A 10,409-nucleotide genomic window follows, 5' to 3' on the forward strand; every position below is an offset into this window, starting at 1 on the left:
TGTTTAATAATAATTACTACTGTTTAAAAAGTTTATAAAAAAAGTTGCAAGAATCGTTAGGAAAACTTTTTTCTTTTTTTTTCTTCTTCGTGTCTGTTTTTTTTGTTTTTTTTTTCTTAAGAAAATATGTAGGGATTTTTAGAGAAACTTGACATTTTTGTTTGTTTGTAGGTTTTTAATTGCATTTTTCTTTCTCAAGAGTTTGCTCCGATGTCTCTAACTATGCATCTGAGGTTGATAAATTCATTTTTATGTTTTTTATTTTTGTTTTTTTTACTGATTAAATTTGTGCGTGATTAAAAACTAATACTCAATTTTCAAGAATCTACGACAATTTACAATGCCTGTACAAAGATGTATGGAAACTTATTGAACCCGCCTCGTATTTCTTGTCTGTTGGTTCGGAGCATGTAAATGTACGTAAATGTTATCTTTTTCAGATAAGCAGTCATCTCTTGACTAAGGCCAGACCTTCTTAAACCACCTTCTCCGTCCATTTTCGAGCATACATTCTGCCATCTTCGATATATCTCGTCCGACCAGACGTAAGTACATCATCCTTTCCTTTATCCTTTCGAAATGTTCTGTTAAGACAAACTCACCACACACACACACACACACACACACACACACACACACACACACACACACACACACACACACACACACACACACACACACACACACTCACCACACACACACACACACACACACACACACACACACACACACACACACACACACACACACATATATGATTATGAAGAGTTGTTTTTCTCGCTTGTATTAAAAGTCCACGTTTTCTATTTCAAAATCATTCAAGACTTGAAACTTGAAATATAAAGTATTTGAACCCGTGGAACATTTTCCATTTGGTTTTTATCCGGTAAAATAGTTGTCTCTTCTGAAACTATAATAAGTGTCTATTCTATGACTAATCACTAATGGGGATTTGTTCTGGATCAATAACTAATAGGGGTCTATTCTGGAATCAATCTTTAATTGGGGTCTTTTCTTGAATTAATCACCTCTAAGAGTCTATTCTGGGACTAATCACTAATTGTGGTTTGTTGTGAAACTAATCACACATAGATGTCTGTTTTGGAACTAAGCACACATAGATGTCTGTTTTGGAACTAATTTCTATTAGGGATCAATTCAGAAACTAATCGTTAATAGTTGTATATACTGCAATTAATCACCAATACGAATATATGCTGAAACTAATTACTAATAGGGGTCTATTCTTGAATTAATTCTTTTTAGGAATTAGTCGGCAATAGGAGTCTATTCTAGAACTAATCGCTTATAGGGGTTTAATCTGGAACTAATCACTAAAAGGTTCTGAAACTAATCGCTAATTGGGGTCTACCCTGGAACTATTAACTTGGTCGATAAAAATTGTTGAGATAAATCGTGATCGTGAGTAATCAGAATGTTCATCATCTATGAGGAATGGATTCCAAGTTGTTTCCATCATCGCACATTGTGTCCAGATAAAGTCAGGAATATCCAACAGGAATTCCAAGATGGCGACCCAGACCCGATACCACACGAAGAGGGTCCAGATACCAAGTAAAAGCAGATAACAACGAAGAAGATGTATAATAACAGTGTTAGCCTATCAGACTTATAACGGTATACAAATATAAGTAACAAGATTAATGGAGTTTAAAATGAAAATGAACTATCTTAACCGTAATTCGAACTCCGATGGCCAAGTTTGTCACTGATAAACTTTATTTTATCGCTCACACCAGTAAAACCTTCTTTTATATGTTTTAGAATTTGTAATATCAAAAATAACACGGACTGAAAACGTTATCTCAATGGCGACAAGAAACCCGAACATTGTGCGAAACGGTAGCAGACGTGAATTTCAGATATGGAATACCAAAAAAAAAAAAAAAGGCGTATACAGTAGAACCCAGACATTCATTCGCTATCTCATACATTCCAACCAAGAGACCTCTTTAATATTCTAATGCCCCCCTTAAGTGCACTTGATTTACTGAGTATATTTGCTAGATAGTTTTTGAAATTCTTTTTCATATGTCCAGTTACTCATATAAGCACTAAAATCGATAATGACCTTGACCTTTATCGTTTCGGTTTTGTTTAACCCAGTATAATTGGGGACACTAACTTCTACTAAGGTTGCTTCTTTCTTCTTCTTGTCTCATATCTTGATGTTTTCTAGGCATGGAAATCTAGGTATTGCATAGTGACCAACTAAATGCCATTTCAAACTTAAGACTAACAGACCAACGAAAAGACTATTTGAAACTTAATCATAAAAAAACCCCGACAAAAATAGTATTTCAAATTTAGGTGGGACAGACTAACCAACAAACAGACCTTGTAACAAAGATGCTGGGACGCAATCGAAATCAAATATGTCTATTCGATCTACGAGTTTTGCGAGGAAGTCATTTTTTAAACTTGAGATGTTTTAAAGATATTTTGAACGTGATGCGCGTATATCAAAATATGAAATAAGTGCTTCTGATAATTACAATTATAATTAATAACACTTACAACCCCACAAATAATAGCGCGCATACATATACGCACGCACGTCTATATTCCAAATTTCAAGATTGTTGATCATTTCAAGATTGTTGATTATTTCAAGATTGTTGATCTATTCCTTTAAGTATGTTGACATGCATAATTCGTGACAGCACCTGTTTCGTAGCGCCAAATTAATTATTATATCAATTACTTAATTGTTTTGCCCTTAACTCATCAGAAGAAAAAGCACGTATCAATCCGTTAAAAGAAAAAAAAAATGTATTTAAGCATGATTACAAAATCCGAAAATTGGGAGAGAAGTTGCAAATACCTTTTGTTTGTTTCATTTTGTTACGTCATGTAAATTTAAATACATATGTTATAGGTTTCACAGTTATCAATATTATCTAAGTATATATATATACGAGGGGCGTGCAATAAGTAATGCCCCTGACCCACTTCCCAAAGCAATAAAACTTGGCACAGTTATTAGTCTTTCTCTACATAGGAACTACCCAGAGTTATGCATTTCTCACATCGTTTGATGCAACTCTGGAAACCGTTTTTGTAGAATACCCCAGGTTGGTCCTCCAACCACGACGTGACTTCAGAAATTAAGGCTGCATCATCTGGGAAACGCTTTCCATTCAAAAACAACTTCATGGCTGGGAAGAGGTGGAAGTCAGGGGGTGCAAAGTCAGGAGAGTAGGGAGGATGGGGACGTTTTTCATAACCACACGCCTGTGCTTCTGATCTGGCGACACGCGAGTTGTGAACCGGAGCGTTGTCCTGCAGGAGAAGGGTACCTTTGCTGATCTGCCCCGCCTCTTGATTTTGATAGCTTCCCTTAATTTCCTCAAAAGTGAAGCATAATAGGCTCCTGTACTTGTGGTACCCTTCGCCAGGAAATCAGTCATCACTACTCCGTCCTGGTCTCAGAAGACTGTGAGCATGACCTTGCCAGCGAGGACTGCACCCTTGCCTTCTTTGGAGGTGGTAAGTCCAATGATTCCACTGCATTGACTGGGCTTTGGTCTCTGGATCATAGTGATGGACCCAGGTTTCATCCTATGTAATCAGTCTTTTGAAAAACTTTGACTCATCTTCTTGGCACATCTCCAAATTCATCCTCGAGTAGTCGACGCGTTCTCGCTTCTGGAATGGTGTGAGCAACCTGGGAATCCATCTGGCAGACACCTCATGCATATGCAAATGGTCATGAATGATAGTTTCCACAGATCCTGTACTAATCTTGACATCTTGGGCTATTTGGCGACTAGTAATGCGCCGATCTTCTAGAATGGCAGCCTCAACTTGACGGACAGATGCCTCATCAATGGCAGAAGGGGGGGGGCGACCAGGTCTGGGAGCTGTTTCCATAGACTTCCGGCCATGTTTGAATTCACGATGCCAGCATTTTACAAGGTTATATGATGGGGCATTATCACCATAAGTTTCTTTCATTTCATCAAATGTCTGCGTCCTTTCAAATACAAAAACCGGATCACTGGTCGACATTCAACAGGCTCCATTTCACACCTGACTCAGTTCAAACACCTGTAAAACAGAAAACACAATTAATTTAGAGCTGTAATTTGCCACATAACCCACAGAGATATAAATCATTTCACATGCAAAATTTCAGCTAGATCAGACAACTGTAAGTGGGCCAGGGGCATTACTTATTGCACGCCCCTCGTATGTATATATATATAGTATACTAGCAGGGGTGCCCGGCGTTGCTCGGGTGTTTGGAGGTGTATGCTGTGCAAAAAAAGCAAAAAAACAAAAAAAATGGTTAATTTTTTTAAAACTTTGACCCCTATTATGACCCCTTAAAATTTATAGTTTCGGGCTCAAATCACTTTATTAAGTTAGATCCAGGTTTTTTTTTTTTTTTTTTTTTTTTTTACACAGTGATTACCACTTATCAAGGCCCGGAAGCCACTCAGGGATAAGGGTTATTGCAAGTACATCACGTTAGTGAGGAGATTTTATGAAGTGTTTAATTAGGGGGGCGGTTCATTAGGAATTTGTTAACATTAGACTTGAAGACATCCAAGTTGTAGTCCGGAGGGAAGCAGGCAGACGGAACAGAGTTCCACAGGCGTGCAGTTCTAAGAAAGAAGCTTTGCTCATGAAATCTATATGAAAATATATCTAAAATTTCAAGTGTCTAGACCCAAAATTGTCGGAGGAGTTTGGTAGAGTTCTTAAAGGTCAAATCGTTGAAATTTGACCCCTTAACAGCCAAATTTCTGGCTGACACCCGTCACATCGATTTTCCCAAATGTCAGTACCCGGTATTTCAAATTTCGAGTCTATAGACTAAAAATTGACAGAGTTATTGCGTTGGGAAATGTACACAGACAGACAGACAGACACGTTCACTTTTATATATATATATATATATATATATATATATATATATATATATAAGTAGAGTGAAAAGCACATGTTATTTTTCTTTTATTAATATTATTGGAATCTTTTCTTTTTTTTTTCCTTGTACACATTTTTGTGAATTATTCCATGGATTTCTGCCTTTGGATTATTATGGACCATCTTCTTCTAATTACGGGATTTCCTTGAATTTTACTTGTACAGACTATCCATTCATGTGTAATCACCTTTTTCTTCACCATATTCCCTCTGTTTCACTTTTTTGTTTCCAAGTAAGATCTTTGACTTACTTGTTGTTTCATCAAATACTTCTGCATGCAAAATCCTATCCCACATTTTGCTAATTCCTACCCTCTGATGAGAAGGAAAGTATTTCTTCGAAACTCCGCGGATTAAGGACTATCCATTTATCTAGTGTTTCCTTTTCAGATTAAATATGTTTTTAATTCATTTCAAAGTGTTTTTTTTAAACATATTTTATTAACTGTTTGCTCATATTATAAGCTTTATTTCCTATTTGGTTTTATCGAGCTTTTATATCCGGCTGAGATAATTTCATAAATATTAATTCTTTAATATTTATAATTTACTTTAATTTTACCATCTTGGATCATTTTGGTAAATTCAATTGTAATTTTCATTATATATATATATATATCAGAACATCGTTAAACTCACTACTCGTTCAATAGCGTAATGATTAGAAGCCTTGACTGCCGTACAAACGGTCGGGTTTCAATCCTGGCTTGAGGTAGTTGCCTGTCTAGCCGCACTGATGAGCTGTGAAACAGCGAAACAGTACTGTATGTGGATGACTATATATATATATATACATATATATATACACTACCATGGGTACCCAGTGTTGCCCGAGTCGACATGAAGATCCATTTGGAATACAGCTGAGGATATTAATAATTTTTATCATGGGTAACGTCGATCTATCTCAACAATAAAGAAATGGATAAATCATGTAAATGTAATCCCCCCCCCCAAAAAAAAGAAGTACGTGATACTCCCTTCACCAGATATTTCGGCAGAAGGGTTCCAAAGAGAAGAAACTATTCTCCGGATATTGAGCACTTTTGTTGTGCTTGCGCTGGAAAGAATCCTTCAAAATAAATAAATAAAAACAACTTTTGTTTCAATAAAAATAGCATCGAGTGCCCAAGAGACCGCAAAAAAGCTAGGTAGGTAGGTATGAACCCGAAATGCGAATGAAAGGTAAATGCATTTTGCAAAGTATTTTACTCCCTAGACTACGACGACTTACGATCTTGCGATCTTGAAAATAACGTTTCTAAATATTAGTGTTTTTTTTTTTTTTTTTTTTTTGTAAAAGCACTTTTTTAATTGGCTTTTTATTTTTCGTAAATAAAAGAAATTTTGGATTTGCTTTTTTTTTGGGGGGGCGGGGCTTTTTTGTTTTTAAAAGTTTGGCTTTAGTTTCAATTGCCAATAAAGTAAAAAAAAAAAATCTGTATAGCCGTTTCAATAAAACAAACAAATGAAATCTTTTTCGTAAGTGTTTTTTGTTTGTTTGAATATTTTTAAAAGAAAAAAGGAAAACATTTTTCTGTCTACACGGATTTATTTTTTCTAGAAACTTATTGAGATTACCAAATTATTTTATTTGATGAAGAGTTTGTTTTAACTTTTTTATGCTTCGACGTTTCCAGGGGGAAATAACTTTAGAAATAAACAATATCGATGTTGGAAATAATAATTTCACATAAATTAAATTAAATATATAATCAATGTAATTGCTACTTAAAGTTTATTAAATAATCATTTTAAATAGAACACTTAAAACAATTCTCTCGCTAGAAAGATTAACTAACATACTGCTATTTAGTATAAATCGATTTTCCTTAATTTAATATACAAATGAGGTGATCGCTTAATTTTATCTTTTGCAAGAATCATGCCATATATAGAAATAAATGAAAGAGTAAAGTGACGGACCTTTTGTGTATATTAATCAAATTGTGAACAAACAAACAAACAGACAGGAATACGAATTTATATATATTGATATATGTGTGTGTGTGTCATAGTGGTGAGTTAACAAACAAACAAACAAACAAACGGAGAGAAATACGAATTTATATATATATATATATATATATATATATATATATATATATATATAAGAGCAAACAGTTAATAAAACATGTTAAAAAACACTTTAAAAAAGAGTTAAAAACATATTTAATCTGAAAAGGAAACACTTGATAAGTGGATAGTCCTTAATCCGCGGAGTTTCGAAGAAATACTTTCCTTCTCATCAGCGGGTAGGAATTAGCAAAATGCGGGATCGGATTTTGCATACAAAAGTATTTGATGAAACTGCAAGTAAGTCAAAGATCTTACTTGATAACAAAAAGTGAAGCAGAGGGAATATGGCGAAGAAAAAGGTGATTACACGTGAATGGATAGTCTGGTGAAAGGTAAATTATCCAATGACGGTAAAATCCAAATATATATATATATATATATATATATATATATATATATATATATATATATGTGTGTGTGTGTGTGTGTGTCGTACGTAGTGAGTGTTTGCGATGAACACACGTAGATAAGATTAAATGCTATTTTGACACCATTCCTTTTTTCACTGTGCGTGTGTGTAAAACCCTGTGGCTTTTGCTTGCTTACTTGCTTGCGCCTTGTCTTCGACGATCGGGCGATTACATCTTTAAAAAACGGGACATGTTAATTTATGTATATCAAAGCCAAGATGCAAGCAAGCAAGTAAGCAAGCAAGGGCCACATAGTTTTATACACACATTCTGACTTATATATATATGTGCAGGGTGTCCTATATATACTTTAATGGTGAATGCTTTGACGAACTGCAAACACTTGTACCTCCTCGACGTGACTACCCCTGAAAAACCTGACAACCAACTAAGTCCCACCCCTTTACAGTAGAGATCCCTAGGTGTAAGAAAGCCTTTTACTCTAATAATTTCTTCCCCAGAACTGCAAGTCTTTGGATCTCCCTTCCGGGATTCAGCTTTCCCAACTGTACCGATATGCAGAAGTTCAAGTGTAATTTGAACAAACATCCTGCTACTCATCTCCCTTCATAATGCTTCGCAAATTATGTCCCCGATTGTAGCCCCCTACTTCAAAGTGGCACTGTGCCTTGTTTGGGGTGGAAATTGATTAAAAAAAAGAAGCTGAATTGATCAAATACAAGATGGAACAACAGACGCAACAAATCAGCGAAAAAAAAAGAAGATTTTAGAGAATTTCTAGAATTACGGTTTTTTTTACACAGTGATCACCACTTATCAAGGCCCGGAAGCCACTCAGGGATAAGGGTTATTGCAAGTACATTACGTTAGTGTAGTTGTAGTCCGGTTATGAAGTAATCAAAGGTCGTTACACCATTGAGGAGCAGATATTTATCATAGGTATTTTTCGTCGAATTCAAATTTCAGATCCGTCAGCTTCTTTTCAGACACCCTGTATATATATATATATATATATATATATATATATATATATATATATATATATATATATATATATATATATATATAATATATATATATATATATATATATATATATATATATATATGTTAGGAAATCAACTGTTTACGAAGCGTTTGATATTAAGAATTTCAAATTTAACGGTTGAAAGACCAGACGAATGCAAAATTAATTTTAATAAACATTTTTATTCATTAAAATAAAATTGAAATTAAAAACATTTTTTTCCAATTTTATTTTAATAAATAGAAATGTTTATTAAAATTAACTTGGCTTGGCTCCCGTCTGGTATTTCAACCGTTAAATTATATATATATATACATTTAGACGACCCATGTAAATTATGCCTCCATGAAAAATTTTCTATCCTGTACTTTACAAAACCTCAAAATCTATTAAACTGTAGGTTAGAAATAGCAAACAACTGTGTTCACAAAATAAAACTTACTCTAGGATAGCGATACAAAATAGCTTTAAAACTAACAATAACAATAGAAAACAAACAAATAAATAAATTAAATAAACCTGAATATACATAAACGATCACACGTATATATGTATATATATATATATATATATATATATATATATATATATATATATATATATATATGAATATATATGTGCATGTATGTGTGTACACATAGGTATATTTATATATATATATATATATAAAAAAAGGAGAACGTCTACCTAAAACTACTAACCTAGTTCTAAAACAGATCCTTTGTTTGATAAAATGCGTGCTCATTGGCTGATAGGAAGGGGCGCGGTGGATACTAGAAAGCTGATTGGCTAACTAGAAATCCTCAACATATATAAAAACAAGAAGCAACCACAGAATTCGTGCATAAGCCTGACGAATCCTATAGTTGGATGAAACGCAGAATATTCAGTGTAGCTTAATCGCCATATATATTTTATAAATTACTATATATATATATATATATATATATAAATATCTATAATATAGGTAAAAAAAATATATATATAAATATATATGCATATATATATGTGTATGTATGTATATATATATACGTATATATACATATATATGTATATATATGTATGTATATATATGTATATATATGTATGTATATATGTATGTATATATGCATGTATATATATATATGTATATATATATATGTATATATACATATATATAACATATATATATGTATATATACATATATATATATGTATATATGTATATATCATGTAAATTTAATTTATACGAAACTATGGTAGATTGAGAAAAGAATAGTTTAACATATAAATAGAAAAGTATAAATTGGGAAAAATAATCACAAAAATTCAAAAACCATTAAAATATTAATTGAATATAAAAATAGGGAAATGTTTAAGTTTCATATGAAAATAGAAATACGAAAGTTGAGGTAGCTACTCAATTCGAAAGCAATCGAAAAAAGAAGAAAACAAAAATTAAATATAAAACTGTTATAAAGGTAAGTACAACTTCTTAGTCTCTTAAATAGGGATTATGCATGTATGCCTACCAAATGTGTTTCGCCGTCTGAAGAGTAGCTATTGGGGAATATTTTAAAATGCTATAATATTTAAATTTGTCCGAATAGATACGAAAAAATTATAAATTGTAACGCATAAGGAAATATACTATATGATGTTCGCATTTTATATTTGACTGTCTTGATTTCTCGGAAAGAATTATATATATATATATATATATATATATATATATATATATATATATATATATATATATATATATATATATATATATCAACCCTGCTGGGAGTATTGGTCGGATTCCTAATCGGATACGGAGTAAAACAGTCGGATCATACAGATGATGCATCATGTGGCTAGGAATTCTGCCTTTTGGATCATTTTGGACCATTTGGAACTTACCTGTTGGATTGGAAGTTTTTAATTCGATCGTGTTTCACCGGACTATCCATTCCTGTGAAATCATTTTATCATTTTTTCTTTTACCTCCTATTC

The 10,409-nt window shown here is 32.9% G+C and overlaps 1 protein-coding gene across 3 annotated transcripts in view; it reads left to right on the forward strand.

Moving 5' to 3' along the window:
• LOC145279450 (E3 ubiquitin-protein ligase TRIM45-like) overlaps positions 1-10,409 on the forward strand; it is a 556,560-nt gene that overhangs the window by 17,112 nt on the left and 529,039 nt on the right. For all 3 annotated transcript variants that reach the window (XM_080130727.1, XM_080130732.1, XM_080130739.1), the window contains exon 2: positions 441-545. The gene's annotated coding sequence lies outside the window, so the exon portion shown is untranslated. The remainder of the gene's footprint in view (positions 1-440; positions 546-10,409) is intronic.

This window comes from Euprymna scolopes, chromosome 1, assembly GCF_053919585.1.
Source record: "Euprymna scolopes isolate OS-2025 chromosome 1, ASM5391958v1, whole genome shotgun sequence".
In the NCBI taxonomy this organism is placed as follows: domain Eukaryota; kingdom Metazoa; phylum Mollusca; class Cephalopoda; order Sepiida; family Sepiolidae; genus Euprymna; species Euprymna scolopes.